We start from the raw sequence: 15,584 nt of genomic DNA on the forward strand, positions 1-15,584 counted from the left end.
AAGAGACCAGGGTTCCACCCCACTTTGAGTAAGATGCTTTCCAGGTGGGAGAAGCATTTGCCCCGCTTACCTCATAGAGTAGGAGGTTTGTAAATCTCTCTTGTATCACCATATTTTTGTGATAACTCTCCTGGTTAGTGCTGGAGAGCCAGGATTAGAACTCAGGTTTTCTTAGTTCCAAATTCAGTACTTTTCCCACTAGGCCAAATGATCCCTGAATAAAGGGTAAATAGTTGCAACAAAATATGATTGTTATGGCTTAAAATTGCTTCTCTCGGACATCTAAAGTTGGACCCTCTTGAAAAGAGCTTTAGAAAAGTAAAAGGAGTGTTAGGAGATAGAATAGCTTCTCATAGTATAGCTTCTGTCCCCAAGATGAAGCAAGAACAAAATTAAAAGGTCTTATAGTAATTCTTGTAGGGTGGAGTCCTCTGAGAGTTTACTGAAAAACAAAGAGGCTCTTTAAGAAATCTGGACAATCTTAAAGTACCCAGAGGATATGGAATATTGTGATGAAGGCCTCTTTTAAATTGGAATGTAGAATTTCATAAATGTTCCCAACCCAGTTTTTAAAGCAGTCACAGAATTTATCCCCTCACCCCCACCCCAGTCTAAGCCCTGCCTTTCAATTTTTGTTAGTTTTTAAAATTAGGGTTTTTTCTCCCAATACTTTTCCAATTAATGAAAATCTGCTTTTTCTCTCTCTACTTTTCCCTTCAACTCCCCATTGAAAAAGAAAGAAAAATAAAACCCTTGTAAAAAATTCTCAAATTGGCTATGTACAAAAAATTTGCCTTAATTGGCACTCTGAATCCATCACCACTCTGTCCAGACAGGTCATATGTTTTCTTTGTTCCTTTAGAACCATGTTTGATCATTGCATCGTAAATCTTTCACAATTATCTTTACAAAGTTGTTGTCATTGTGTAAATTGCTCTCCTGGTTCTGCTCACTTCACTATGCATCAGTTCATATGAGTCTTCCTAACTTTCTCTTAAAACATCTTCATCTTTTCTTTTTTTTCCCCTGACACTGGTCCTGAATGTTCACAGAGGACCATATCAATAATATTTTATTTTCCAAATATGCCTCGGCCCGCTAGGCAGAGTGTGTGGACCCTGGAAGAAAAGAGATAAGGGCAAGAGAGAGGGGACACGCAGAAGAATGGAGGTAAGACAAAACCATCTGATCAAGCCTCATTTAATTAGTGCAATAGTACAGATATATATAGCAGCAGGGTTGCAAGAACTTAATATAGGGTGGGGGTCCTAGACAAAGGATTGGTTTCCTGCCCAAGGGTGAGCTGAGCTGGTGTCTTTGGTCATTTAGGAAGCTCCAGGATGTGATTAGGAAATGTATATCTACTTATTCAAGGTTAAGGTGGTCTTTGGTAACTCCATGATGTGATTAAAAGATTCCTATTCAAGGTTAGGGCAGTCTTTTGGAATGTGGCCTTATCACCTGTAGATTAGTGCTGGCTCCCCACACAAATACATATAAAGATAGTTTTCCACATTCATTTTTGTATGACTTTTGTGTTCCGATTTTTTTTTCCTTCCTTCCTTTCTCCCTCCCCAAAATAGTGAGTATTCTGACTTAAGTTAAATATTCTTCATCATTTCTTATAGCTTTGATATGATTCCATTACATTCATATAACATATCTTGTTCACCTATTTCCCAATGATGGAAACTCCTCCTTTTTGAGTAAAATGAATACCGATCATGATGAGTTGAAATCACTTGCTCAATGTCACCTTCATTAAAAGTTAATGCTAGCCATGTATGACTGGGCTTATATCCCAAAGAGATCATAAAGAAGGGAAAGGGACCTGTATGTGCACAAATGTTTGTGACAGCCCTCTTTGTAGTGGCCAGAAACTGGAAACTGAGTGGATGCCCATCAGTTGGAGAATGGCTGAATAAATTGTGGTATATGAATATTATGGAATATTATTGTTCTGTAAGAAATGACCAGCAGGATGATTTCAGAAAGACCTGGAGAGACTTACACGAACTGATGCTGAGTGAAATGAGCAGGACCAGCAGATCATTATATACTTCAGCAACAATACTATATGATGACCAGTTCTGATGGAACTGGCCATCCTCAGCAATGAGATGAACCAAATCAGTTCCAATGGAGCAGTAATGAACTGAACCAGCTACACCCAGAGAAAGAACTCTGGGAGATGACTAAGAACCATTACAATGAATTCCCTTCCCTATATTTTTGCCCACCTGCATTTTGGATTTCCTTCACAGACTAATTGTACAATATTTCAGAGCCCAATTCTTTTTGTACAGCAAAATAACGGTTTGGTCATGTATACTTATTGTGTATCTAATTTATACTTTAGATAATCTCCTTCTATAGCACTGCTTTTTAAAATGTCCTTATATTTTAGAAGAACTACACACGTTTAATCTATAAGGGATTATTTGTTATCTAGGGGAGTGGTGGTGGAGGAAAGAATTCTTGGACCAAACCGAGTTTGAAACACAAGGTTTTGAAAGGGTGAATGTTGAAAACTATTTTTGTCTGTATTTTGAAAATAAAAAGCTACTAATAAATCTTTAAAAAGAAATAAAATAGGTGAAATAATTAAAAAATACTTCTTACCAAGTAGCTTAGATCAGGTCTTATTAATCTTTTTCTACTTGTTATCCTTTTTTGTCCAAGAAATTTTTGTATGATCCCAGGTATATAGATATATAAAAGTTATACAATGTAAACATTTACTGATAATAAATCATAATTTCATGACCCCACATTCAGTTATGCGAACTTATATGGGATTATGACGCACAGTTTAAGAAACTTTGGCTTCAATAATAATAATACCTAACATTTATATAGCACCTACTATGTGCCAGGCATCATGATAAACATTTTATAATTACCTTATTTGAACCTATTAACAACCACTTATTAAAAGAATAAAAATGCACTTTATGTGTTGATAGGTTTTGACTGGTTCAATATAACAAGAATCCATGTAGCAAACAGGGGTTTATAAGTAGTTCTAGAATGGCCCAATCGAGAGTCCATGGAATTCCACCTTTGTGGAGAGAAGGAAGGTGAATTACATACCAGATATTTGTAGGTTAGGAGCATGATTCTTTTAGGGATTCAGGACATTGCCTAGCCACTCTGAGGGTTCTGCCCCAAAGGTAGAGGAGAAATTGCAAGTATTTCCTCCAGCTAACACAAAAGAAAATTTTTACGTTTTAGCAAAGCAGTTTAAATAAAACAGATTAAATGATAACCCTAACCCTAACCCTAAATTCGCACTGTTTCTTTTAAACAGCCTGGAAGCAGAAGAAATCTCAGTTTAACGTTGGGAGAAAGTACAAGAAGTTCTCTCAATCTCTGCAGATGTAAGTGCTGGAACTCCATGGATATGATGGGGTGCCAGTAATTCCCCAAATTCTTATGACTCTGGGTGCCTCCTATTCACCATTTAGCAATCTGTACCATTCTTTGTTTTTTCTCTCTCAATGTCAGTCTCTGTCTCTGTGTCTAGCTGAAGCTTGACTGTTCTAGAAATATATAAATCACAATACCAATCAAAATACAAAGGGTCAAATGGTACAAATTGTAGGTACTATAGATGGTCAGAAAATGGAATAGAGGGGAGACTTGGTACAGTAAATTCAAGCCAACAAGCATTTCTTTGTTCAGCCCTGGGGATACAAAGATAAGAAAAACATGCTCCTGGCCCTCAGGGAGCTTACATTCTAATGAGGAAGGCAGCTTCTAAATTATGTAAATATAAGACAGAGACTTTGGGTAGTGGTGACTGGGGGAAGTGTAGACTAAAAAAGAATTCCTGGAGCAAGTGGGATTTAAACTGAGTCTTGAAGGAAGTCAGGAAATAAAAAGGTAGAGCCAAAGCAACAGGGTACCCCAATGATGGAAGATGGAGAGCACAAAGGGAGATAGAGTGTTATGTCTGAGGAATTGCAAATAGGACAATTGCTAGAATGCAGAGTATGTGGAGGAAAGAAGGCTGGAAAGGTGGGAAAGGATTACATTATGAAGCGCTTTAAATGCCAAACACAAGAGTTTATATTTGGTCTTGGAGGAGATTAGGAGAACTTGGAACTCATTGAACAGGGTAGAAAAGTCACCTTGGCAATTATGTGATGAAAGACTTGAGCCAGGGAGATTGCTAGAAGAGTATTACAATAATTCCAGCAAAGATGATGGGGCTTGAACTAAGGTTGTGGTTGTGGGATTGGAGAGAAGGGGATGTACATGAGAGATGCTGTGGAGTTAGAAATGACAACCTTTGGCAATGGTTTGGCTATGTGGGGAGAATAAAAATGACGAGTTTGAGGTTGGCACTGAGGTTGCAAGCCTAGGTGATTGGGAAAATGGTAGTGTTCCCCTTTGGCTTGAGCATCATGAGGGAAAACTAGAGAGACTGAATGTATATAAAAGCATGGCATTTTCACCTTTTGGGGTTGTTTGGAGTTTTTGGAGATAATTGGGGTTAAGTAATTTGCTCAAGGTCGCATCACTAGTAATTGTTTGGTCATATTTGAACTCAAGAGTCTCCTAGGACCCTAACCCTAACCCTATTCACCTAGCTGCCCTGATGATAGTTTTCAATAGCTATTGGGAAACTGAGAAGAAGGGAAATTGGAAGGTAAAACTTAATGAATTCTGTTTAAGAGGTGTTGAATTTGAGATGCCTCAAAGGATATTCAATTTGAGATGCCCACAATACAGGACTGTAGCACTGGAGGGAGAGATATGGATCTGGGAATCATCTCCATAGAAATGGCAGTTGGAACCATGGGAATTGACATCACCTAATGAGGTAGGATAGAGCAAATGTTACTAACCAGGGGACTGATCTTAAAAAAAAAATTCAACAATTATGTTATATTTTCTTTTGTGCATTTAAAAACATTCTAAGAAGGAGTCCATAGGTTTTCTCACACAGCCAAAGAGATCCATGACACAAAAAAAGCTAAGAATTTTTGATACAGAGAAGAGAAGAGGCTCAGCTTTATTTCTCTCTCTCAATGTGGGGTGGTAATAGGAGGGAGAGAAGGATTTTCACTGATAAAAAAATACATAAATAATTTAATCTTAAAAAATAAACTGTGGCCCTTGTAGAAAAAAAAAATTGTACAACCTATACTCAGAGTGGGAGGGGAAAGGTGAGAGGGCCAGGGACAGAGCTTTGGGGTATACTTATAATTTTAGGGATGAAGATACAAGAATGATTGAACAGATAGGAGGAAAAACCTAGAGAAGAGAAAACATACAGAAGGAGATGGTGATTAATAGTGTTAAATAGAGGTCAAGGAGGATGAGGATTGAGAAAAGGCCATTAGATTTGGCAAGTAAGAGATCAACGGTAACTTTGAAGAGGGCAACTTCATTTGAATAATGAAATCAAAAATCAAATTTCAGAGGATTTAGTAGAGAATGAGAGACCAGGGAAACTGAATATAAGTGAGATGGTAGGTGATTTACTGAAGAAATTAGGAGGGGAGAGGATCAAAGATACATGTAGAAGAGTTGGCTTTGATAAGGAGGGCCCCTCTTCATCTAAGACCAGAATGAAGTAAGACATAATGATGGAAAATGTTCCAGTGCTATGAGACGGGAAAAAGAGGAAAAGAGGGAGTTTTGAGCTAATAATTTCTGAAATATGAGGCAACATCTTTAGCTGAAAGAGTAAGGAAGGCTATACTGTGGAAGGCACGAGAAGAGATGAAAAGCTTTAGAGCAGGTGCTTGTGCAGTTTTTGGGACAGAGGATAGAATCTAGACTCTATCCAGTCAACCAGTCTGGGCCTGGAGTCGGGAAGACTTATCTTCCTGAATTTAAAAGTAGGTTTAGATATTTCTTAGCTGAAAGACCCTGGGCAAATCTTTTAATCCTGTTTGTCTCAGTTTCCTCACCTGTAAAATCAGCTGGAGAAGGAATTGCAAACTACTCCTGTATGTTTGTCAAGAAAACCTTAATTGAGACCACAAAGAATGAGACACTGTAGAAAACAACTAAACATACACACACACCAGCGGCTATGAGGAGTGGGATAGGGAATGGATTAGGGAAGGAAAAAAGATTTTTCTTGCTGTGGTGAGGGCCCAGTTGAGATTAAAGAAAATTGTGTTAGAAAAATCCACTTTTTCTTGATCTTCATTTAGCACATGAATAGGAATAAAGGAAGTAGTTGATGAGAGTATCCAGGATTAAGTTTTGACTAGGTAAGATGGGTAATAAAACTAGAGGGCTAGGAAAGATATGAGTGGAAGATAATGTAAGGTTGAATTGGTTTAGGTAGGGAAGGAGGATAGTGTAGGCAGGCAAGGTTGATGGCCTCAAAAAAATTAGATAGGGTGATTTCAGACTTGGATAAATGACCAAACTCAGCAAATAGTCATTAATGGTTGGATGATTTAGGAATGCCTTATAGATCTTTGCTTGGGCTTGTGTTAATATATATATATATATATATATATATATATATATATATATTTTTAAAAATCAAAGACTTAGAGAAAGGTATAACTAATATCTGACATTTACATAGAATTTTATAATCACAAGGGAATTTCTACACATAATAGAGGCTGATAAGAGGTGATCCTGATCAATATGATGGAGTTCCCCAATCAAATTGAATGGGATAAACTGAGTGAAGACCTCACATAAAAATGTGACCTTGACCTATGCCTTAATTGTGACTTGAGACTTTGCTGTAACAAATTGATCTATAGCTAAAAGTTGTTTATCTTAGATAAACAAACATTTCCCTCCAGTTTCCACTCTCCCACTTCCTACCTTCCCCACCCCACCTTACTCCCCCTTGCTTTTCATTAGCATTTAAGGATCTAATAGATAGAGTGTTCTGGGGTCAATAATTTTGTAACTGCAAGGAATTGACAAATTATAAAATAATCCTGGCAATGCTCTTCCCTGCTTGCCCCTAAGTGTGCCTTTGTTGCAGTAGGCCCAATCTAATTGAATTCTGACAACTACTCAGGGAGTAGCTCCTTTCTGAGGCAAGCAAAATTATTATGGCTCCGTAATTACTGTATACAATCAGAAGGCCAAGTTATTATGTCAAGCTCCAAGATTATTTTCTCTTATAAAACAATTTATTTGTTCCCCATTTCTTCACTAACTCCTTTTAGGGTTAGTCAGCTTACTAAGTGTCATAATAGAGAATTTATTTAGGAATTTAGCCTGCCTTATGGCATTTTCCCCCTTGTTAATGGTGAGTTCCACTACGGAACTTAGCCTTCATTTTTCTCCTTGTTAATGGTTAAAACTCTTTTTTGGAAATTAGTCCTCTGTCAACTTCATAACAAAATCTTTGCCTATTGATTTGAAAATGGTCTAAACTTATGCATTCTTTTGAGATACCTCATTATACCAGTCCCTAACCCTAATAAACCTTTTGAGGTTCAGTGCTTCTGAACTCCTATACCCCATAATTTGGTGAACTATACAGGGAGATTTTCGAAACCCCCAATGTGTTTGGAATTTTAGCACTTCTACACTCCTATACCCCATCAGAATATCCACAGGGAATTTAAGACTAATTGGCAGGCTGATAGCCAAGATGTTTGGTGATTAAGAGTCAACATAACAGATTGATGATACTAATGCACTTTTTTTTTTTTTTTTTTTAAATCTCCAGGAGCCAGGTGTTGGCAATCTGTGACAGAAACATATTGAAGAGGTAAATAATTTGTAGGCAGCTTGATTGTGATGCCTGAAACATAGATTTCTGAGCTAAGAAGATTTTGCTGGGTAGGGAACAACCAAAGAGGTAGTAACAGCTAGGACATTGAGAAATTTCCAGCAGAAGTATGCCAATTTAGAAACTGGGGACTGGAGCTTCTAGAGAGATAATGCTTTCCTGATATAACATGTCCTTTAGAGAATGAAGAGAACAATCCCTGGGGTATCTGTGATTTGGTTTACGTGGAGACAAGACTAGAGAACTACAGTGTGGTAATGATGGGAAGGAAATTGATCATTTGGTAGCTTCTGAAATATATTTATCTTTGTGGAATGGGGATGGGAAGAATCTAAATTGCAGAGTGGTATTATGCATCCTGGGAGAATACTCTAGGATAGTATAGGACTGAAAAACTCACTAAAATATAAAGATAGTAAACCTCAAGTTTAGTTCCCTTTTGGGGAAGAACTGATAGGTTTTTTTTTTCAGCATGTTATCAATTTTCTTTTTCTTTTATTTTTTTTTCAAATTTATTTTCTTTAAAGAAACAATAAAAAAAAAAGAAAAACAAAAGGAATACAAAACAAAATGTAACAAAACATGTCATGTGCCAAGCAGAACATCAGGAAGGATTCACAATATATAATAACAAATTACCAGATCAAGAAAGTATATATGTTAGTAGAATAAAATTATATTCATGAGTGTCCATTTTTTCTTCACTTCCTTGTAAATTGTTCTTTTGTTCTCTGCTGCACACCTTTTTTATTTTATTCTTTTTTCCCCTTTTCATCTCCCCTACCACTCCCAAGCAGATAAGTTAAGAAAGTTATATATTTATAAGAATTAAGTTAAGAAAGAATATATTTATATAAACACATGTAGATATATATCTACACAAACATATACACACACATACCCACATATCTTTCTTATCCCTGCTGATCCTTTGCTTTAATTCTGCTCCAGACTTGCCTTGCTGTTACTTAACTTCCCCCCACCCATGGATCCCTCCCTTATCTTCTTCCCTTACCCTTTGCTTCCCTGTCCACCCATCCCTCCTCCCTTATTTCTTTATAGATTTTGGAGAGTGTTATACCCCTAATAGTATATATATAATGTTGCCTATTTAGCCTATTCTCAATGTGAATAGGTTTTCAGAACTATGAGCTCTCCTCCTCCCTCAAATGCTTCTGTTTATTATTCTTCTTCACTTCATTTGTATAACATATTTATTATTTTTACTTTAACTCTGCCCCAATCGTTCTTTTGAGCTGTTGTATTGTTTGTATCAATCTTAAACATATGCTATAAATTTCTCATGTAAAAAAACCAATTTATCCATATTGAGTTCTTTGAAACTGTCTCTTATATGTTAACTTTTTCAGTTAAGTTCAATTTTGGTTAATACAAAGTACTGAAAATCTTCAAATTCATTTTATGTCCATTTTTGCTTGTTCAATATTTTAGATAATGAAAAATCAAGAAGACTTGGGTTAGAACAGAGGTCCTCCTGATAGAACCCAAGAAGACAGACTCAGGGAGGGATTAACCCATGTGAAGTGCATATATCTCTGTACTAGCTCCAAAGAAACACCAATAGGAATCTCTAGGGCTAGTTGGCTGGAGCCTCAGCAATGAACCACAGAAACTTTCACCTCCTGGGCTGTTTGTCCAGTCAGAGGTTGATTTTTTGGCTTTGGCAAAAGATAGTTCTTTTGATTGTTGTTAGATATGATTCCAGGGCTTGAAATCTTTCATTGTGGCTGCTGATACCTGTATAATTCTAACTGTATCTCCAAGTGTATTTGATTTTTTTTTCTTGTTTCTTGAAAAATGTTCTCTTTGATCTGGGTTTCAAAATTTGGCAATAATGTTCCTATGTATTTTCCACAAAAAAAGGTCTTTGAGGCAGTGAGTGATGGATTTTTTTCTATTTCTAGTTTTCCCCTCATATTCTTTTACTCCAGAACAATTTTCTTGGATTATTTCTTGTATTATTGTGTCAAGGTCCTTTTTTTAGTTACAACCTTCAGACAGTCCAATTATTCTTATATTTTCTCTTATTGGTCTGTTCTCCAGATGTGTCATTTTTCTTATGTTTCGCATTCTGTTTTATTGTTTCATTCTTTATAATCTGCTTTGATATCTCTTGGTCTCTCATAGCTTCACTGGCTTCCCCTTGCCCAATTCTAATTTTCAAAGAGTTATTTTTGTCTTTGAGACTCTGTATCTCCTTTTCTAGTTGGTTAACTTTTTTTTTCATAATTTTCTTGTTTTTCTTGGATGGTTTTTATTTTTTTATTTTGCAGTTTTTCCTCAATGTCTCTCATTTGACTTCTAAATTCTTTTTTGAGTTCTATAAATTTTATCTGGGCAGGGAGCCATTTCAAATTACTCTTTGGGGTAGAAGTTTTTTTTTTTTTAACTAAACAAAAACTAAGTTCATCTGAAGATTAACTCTTTCCCTTGTCCCCATAGTATGTTTCTATGTTGGGATTCTTTCTTCTTTGCTGGTTCATTTTTTTTTTTTTTTTTTTTTTTAATAAGAGGTATTCGTGTAAGCACTTGCAATCCTGAGATGGGTGGATGGTGCCTCAAGCTTCCCTTCAGCTCTTCGCTTTGACTAGGAACCCCAAATCAAGAGCTCCACCCTCCTGCAATTACCCACAGCCAACATCTTCCCTGTCCCACTGCCTCTGTACTGAAGGGTGAACTGATTCCTTCTCCAAGGGCCAGGTTGGGCTGATATTCCTAATCAGCCGAGGTTCACTCGGTCTCCCCAGACTCAGACCTCTGACTGGACAAACAGCCCAGGCGGTGAAAGTTTCTGTGGTTCATTGCTGAGGCTCCAGCCAACTAGCCCTAGAGATTCCTATTGGTGTTTCTTTGGAGCTAGTACAGAGATGTATGCACTTCACATGGGTTAATCCCTCCCTGAGTCTGTCTTCTTGGGTTCTATCAGGAGGACCTCTGTTCTAACCCAAGTCTTCTTGATTTTTCATTAGTCTACGTTGCTTGAGGTACAAATTTATTCTATTTGTGAGGGAAATCTGGAGAGCTTGACATTTACCAATCAACTCTGCCATATTTTCAAAATCCTCCCTGCCTCATTTATTTTCCATAACTGTTTCCATGCACCTATGATTATGCATCATATGCATTTTTTTTTCCTGTTCCTGTCCTTTGCCTGGTAAGAATTTGGCCCTAACTGCATTCATTGGTGCTGGGAATTCCTTTGCCCACATTTAGAAGAACCTAAATATTGTAATGCCAGAGAAACTGAGGCCCGATAGAGATTAGAGAGTATTTAATAATTTATTTAAAGGGAGAGATTTACTGGGACCAAATGGATCCATGGTTTGGTCCCAGGGCTAAATGAGACTATCATCTCCAAGAATCCAGCAAACAATGAGAGTTCTCAATGACTTATATACACATGGCTCAGACTCAGGGGGTAGACTGAGGTGGGGTCAGGGACTCTGACAGGGTGAGGTGAGCGTCTGGAGATGGGAGGAGGCATCTTGAAGATGGTATCTGACATTCTGCTAGCTTGGGATGGGGAGAGGCATTCTGATATTCTAAAACATAAGATCTTTTATCCTTATCAAATATTCTGATAAAGAGGGAGGGGAGGTTTTGCAGGACTGAGCTTTGAGCTGAAGCAGAGAAACTGAGTCAGGATTGGGTCAGGATAATTATGGAAACTGAGAACTGTGGCATAACATTCCATACTCTCTCTCTTCTATTCTAATATTTAAATCATTGAATTTACATTCCTCTAGAAGGTCTTAGCACCATATTTTGACCAACCCTATGTAAAGCAAATAAATCAAGCTAAAACTAGAAGCATGCAAGGACTTATGGCAAGGACCAATCTCTCCCTGATAACCCCAGAGTTATTAGCATGAAACAGCATTCCTCACTTGGGGAGACACACAGGCCTCTCTGTTCAGGCCCTCTGCAGCTGGGGGGCATCTCAGCTAGAGAATCTAGTTTGAGATGGACAGTTCACTGTGAGTTAGGTCTGTGGTCATTTGTGCATTTAGCTCAGCTTCTGCTGAGTAGCAGTGGTCAAGACAGTCCTGCTGCCCATCCTAAGAGGGCACCCCAAGTCTGTCAGGGATTCTCAAGGGGAGGAAAAGTGGGGCCTGGAGTAGCTCCACCTGTCCCCTCTCAATAGAACAGGAACTGCTACTGGGAAACAGATTTCTGAGCAAATTATGCAGTTAGACCAAGGCAGGCAACCCCGAACTATTAGGGTCCTGATATCAATACTGGAAGGTCCTTTTAAGTATTCTGAAATACTAATTAAGGAACTGGGGTAACAGGAGTGAAGAAACAGATCAGAGAGACTGCCAGTCCCAGGACAGATGCCTGATTATGGTTGTTTCTTAAGAATAATCCCCAAAACTGAATCTGCCAGGGCAATTCCAGCAGAATAAAGGATTTCAAAGTTAAAACATAACTAGCAAATCATAGTTCAGTAAATTTTAAGCAAGGAGTTAAATAATTTCCAATTCAATATGAACTGAGATAGGGGCAGGGCAGAAGTGCCTAAGAAAAATACATCAGTTTTTCCCAATCTCCTGACCAGTTTCAACCAGTTTCCTTCCTCCCTTTTTTTACACAGAAAAGAAATCATCAAATTACCATTCCACATATAAATCCAAGAGTGAATCACAATTTCTATACATAACAAACTAGTACAGTATGTTTCCTAAAAATCCCCCAAACATACAGCAATAGTTACAGTTTTAACAAATCTGAAACACAGTGATACAGCTAAAATTTTAACAATAATTCAACCACTTTCCCACTCCCCAATATCAGTCCATATTACATCAGGAGCACTGCTTCCTGCTGAGGAGATACAAGGGGAGGGCAGCCGTGCTGCCTGCTACCAAAGCTTCAGATGGGCTGATCCACGTCTCAGAAGCAAGTAAATACCACAATTTTGACCAAAATCTAGAACAAAAATCACAAATCTAACAAATGAAGGTTAGAACAGACTGAAACAAAACGTAAAGTGGCCAGTATGAATTGGCCAGCAGCTTCTCACTGGGCTAACTGTTAAAAACCTGAATATCCACAGACTCAAAAAATCATTAACAGTAACTCATTTGCCCAGTAGTCAGGATATAATGATTACATATAACCAGATTGGAAATAGCAAGGTATGACATAATTGAATTACATTAACAGTTTCTTATTGACCATTGCTCTGATAAATAGACATCAGTCACAGGAGGAAAAAATGCAGGGACACAACCATAACATAAGCAGTTAAAACTTAACTTCCAGAAAAACAGGATAAAATAGCTTTAATTCATTTTTATTTTAGTTAATTGTCCCACTAGTTGTCAGAGGATGGAGCTTTAAAACTCTCAAATAGCATTAATTATAAGCCCAAGGAATTTTACTTCTAATAACAAATTCTATTAGCCAAGTTTCAGACATATCCTAAACAGATATTTACCATAACCTTATATTTATGACAGTAAGAATTTGTCTCAGTAAGTTCACTTCTTTCATATCTAAGTAGATGTTTCCATAAGTGAACATTATACATACAAATCAGTTTGCTTTTTAAAATACCCAATACATAGACAAATATTCCAAATTACATATTGTCCATAACAGAAACATTTTCAAAAGGACAAAAAAATATTATTTTCAGAGGCTCTTTAAAATGACCTCAGGATGACCTAATACAATCAATTAAAACTTAGAATATCCTATACAGAACATCCTAATATCCTATTATCACATAAAAGAATCCAAGAGGTTCTTAAAAATATTAAAAATAAAATACCATAACCTCATATTGTAATAAATTTGTTTCGCTAAGTTCACAAGTTATCTTTCATATTTAACAGAAACATTTTCAAAAGGACAAGGAAAAACTATTACTTTCAGAAGCTCTTTAAATGATGGCCATAACCTCAGGATACAATCAATTAAACAAAATACCCAATTCTACAGAAAAGAATCTGAAAGATTCTTTAAAATATCCTTTAAACCTTTAGAAACAGCTCTACCAAAACATAGATCGGTTAACTTAAAAATCAGGCCTATCTCTTGAAATCTTTTGCCAAAGCCTAAACTCTGCAGAAAGAGTTGAGCACACTCATTGTGTGTGGGGGTATTCTACGTGGCCACCTTTCCCTGCCACTCCACCTCTCAAGAAGCAGGGGGGAAGGAAGGCGACCTAAACTGGCCCCCAGGGTTAACTAGGCACTCCATAGCTGAAGTAGCAGAGAGCAGTGGTGGGTGAGTTTAATCTTCACCTTTGAAGACAAAAGATCCTTACCCCACCCAACCTTTAGTGGGGTGGAGGTGGAGGAGGATTTCACTTGGCTGCCTTTCTCAATGGACCTTTTCTAACCTCCAACTTGGCCAGTAATGAAGCCTTTAGAAAAGTTGGACCCTAATTGGAGACACATGACCCTTTCAAGTAAGTTAACAGAACTTCACTCCAACAACTTCTTAAGATCTTACATTCAAAGATAACTAAATCTAGCCTTCAAAGGCAACAGTGAAATTATTTCCCACAATTTCAGAATCATCCTAAAATTTCTAATTAGATATTTTCTCCAGCCAGAGTTCAAAGCAATTAACATAAACTCCTTTTGTTCTCCAGACTTATCTAGGCTAGCTAAATCCAAGTCATGCCAGAATTAAACTACTTGAATGCCAGTTTTAAAGTTTAAAATCACAAGCAAATTTCATATTAAGTACAATTGCAACATTGAAACAGCCAATTCCCAAATTTCTTAATTTAGCAGAGCTCTGAACCAAACAAGTCACAAACAAGTGACAAACAAATCACATAAAACACAGACATTCACTGAGCAGTTACAATATAAAACAAAACATTCAACTCAGACCAGGGGCTATCTGGAAATCTTAGAATAGCCCTGAGGGAAGTTGTCAGCTCCAGAGTCTTCCCTCCCAGAATCCAAATGGAGCCTTTTTTTTTTTTTTTAGTCAGATGGTGTCTTAAAAAAGACACCCAGATTTATATTCTGGAATGCCCAGAGTTGTGCCAACTGGCACCCAGATGTGTCTTAGACACCCAGGTAGTGACCCTGTGTCCAGAATTTATGCCCATCAGCATTTCATAATTCTGGGAATAGAGATGCTAGCATACAGAACAGAACAGATCTTAAGACTTAACCAGATAGTACCTAAAAGGTACGCAGACAGACTTACTCTCTAGTGGATGAAATGGAGTGTCCACCATCAGGCACAATTGTGGCTGGAAACTGGAAACAAAAAATCCAGGGGGCCAGCCTTTGTAGGCCAAGAATTCAGATCCCCAGCACCCTGAGGCCCAAGGGGGAGACCCGAAACTCTCATCTCTAATCCTGCTCATTTTCTAACATCTCTGTGGGAAGCCTCCGAAATTAATGCCAGAGAAACTGAGGCAAGACAGAGATTAGAGTATTTAATAATTTGTTTAATGGGAGAGATTTACTGGGACCAAATGGATCCATGATTTGGTCCCTGGGCTTAATGAGACTATCTTCTCCAAGAATCCAGCAAACAATGAGAGTTCTCAATGACCTATATATGGCTCAGACTCAGGGGGTAGACTGAGGCAGGGGCGGAGTCAGGGTGAGGTGAGTGTCTAGAGATGGGAGGGGGTATCCTGACATTCTGCTAGCTTGGGATGGGGAGAGGCATTCTGATATTCTAAAACATAAGATCTTTTATCTTTATCAAATATTCTGATAAAGAGGAAAGGGAGGTTTTACAAAACTGAGCTTTGAGAAGCAGACAAACTGAGTCAGGACTGGGTCAGGATAATTATGGAAACTGAGAACTGTGGCATAACAATATGAACTACATCCTGAGTACAAGT

This window comes from Sarcophilus harrisii, chromosome 1, assembly GCF_902635505.1.
Source record: "Sarcophilus harrisii chromosome 1, mSarHar1.11, whole genome shotgun sequence".
Taxonomy (NCBI): domain Eukaryota; kingdom Metazoa; phylum Chordata; class Mammalia; order Dasyuromorphia; family Dasyuridae; genus Sarcophilus; species Sarcophilus harrisii.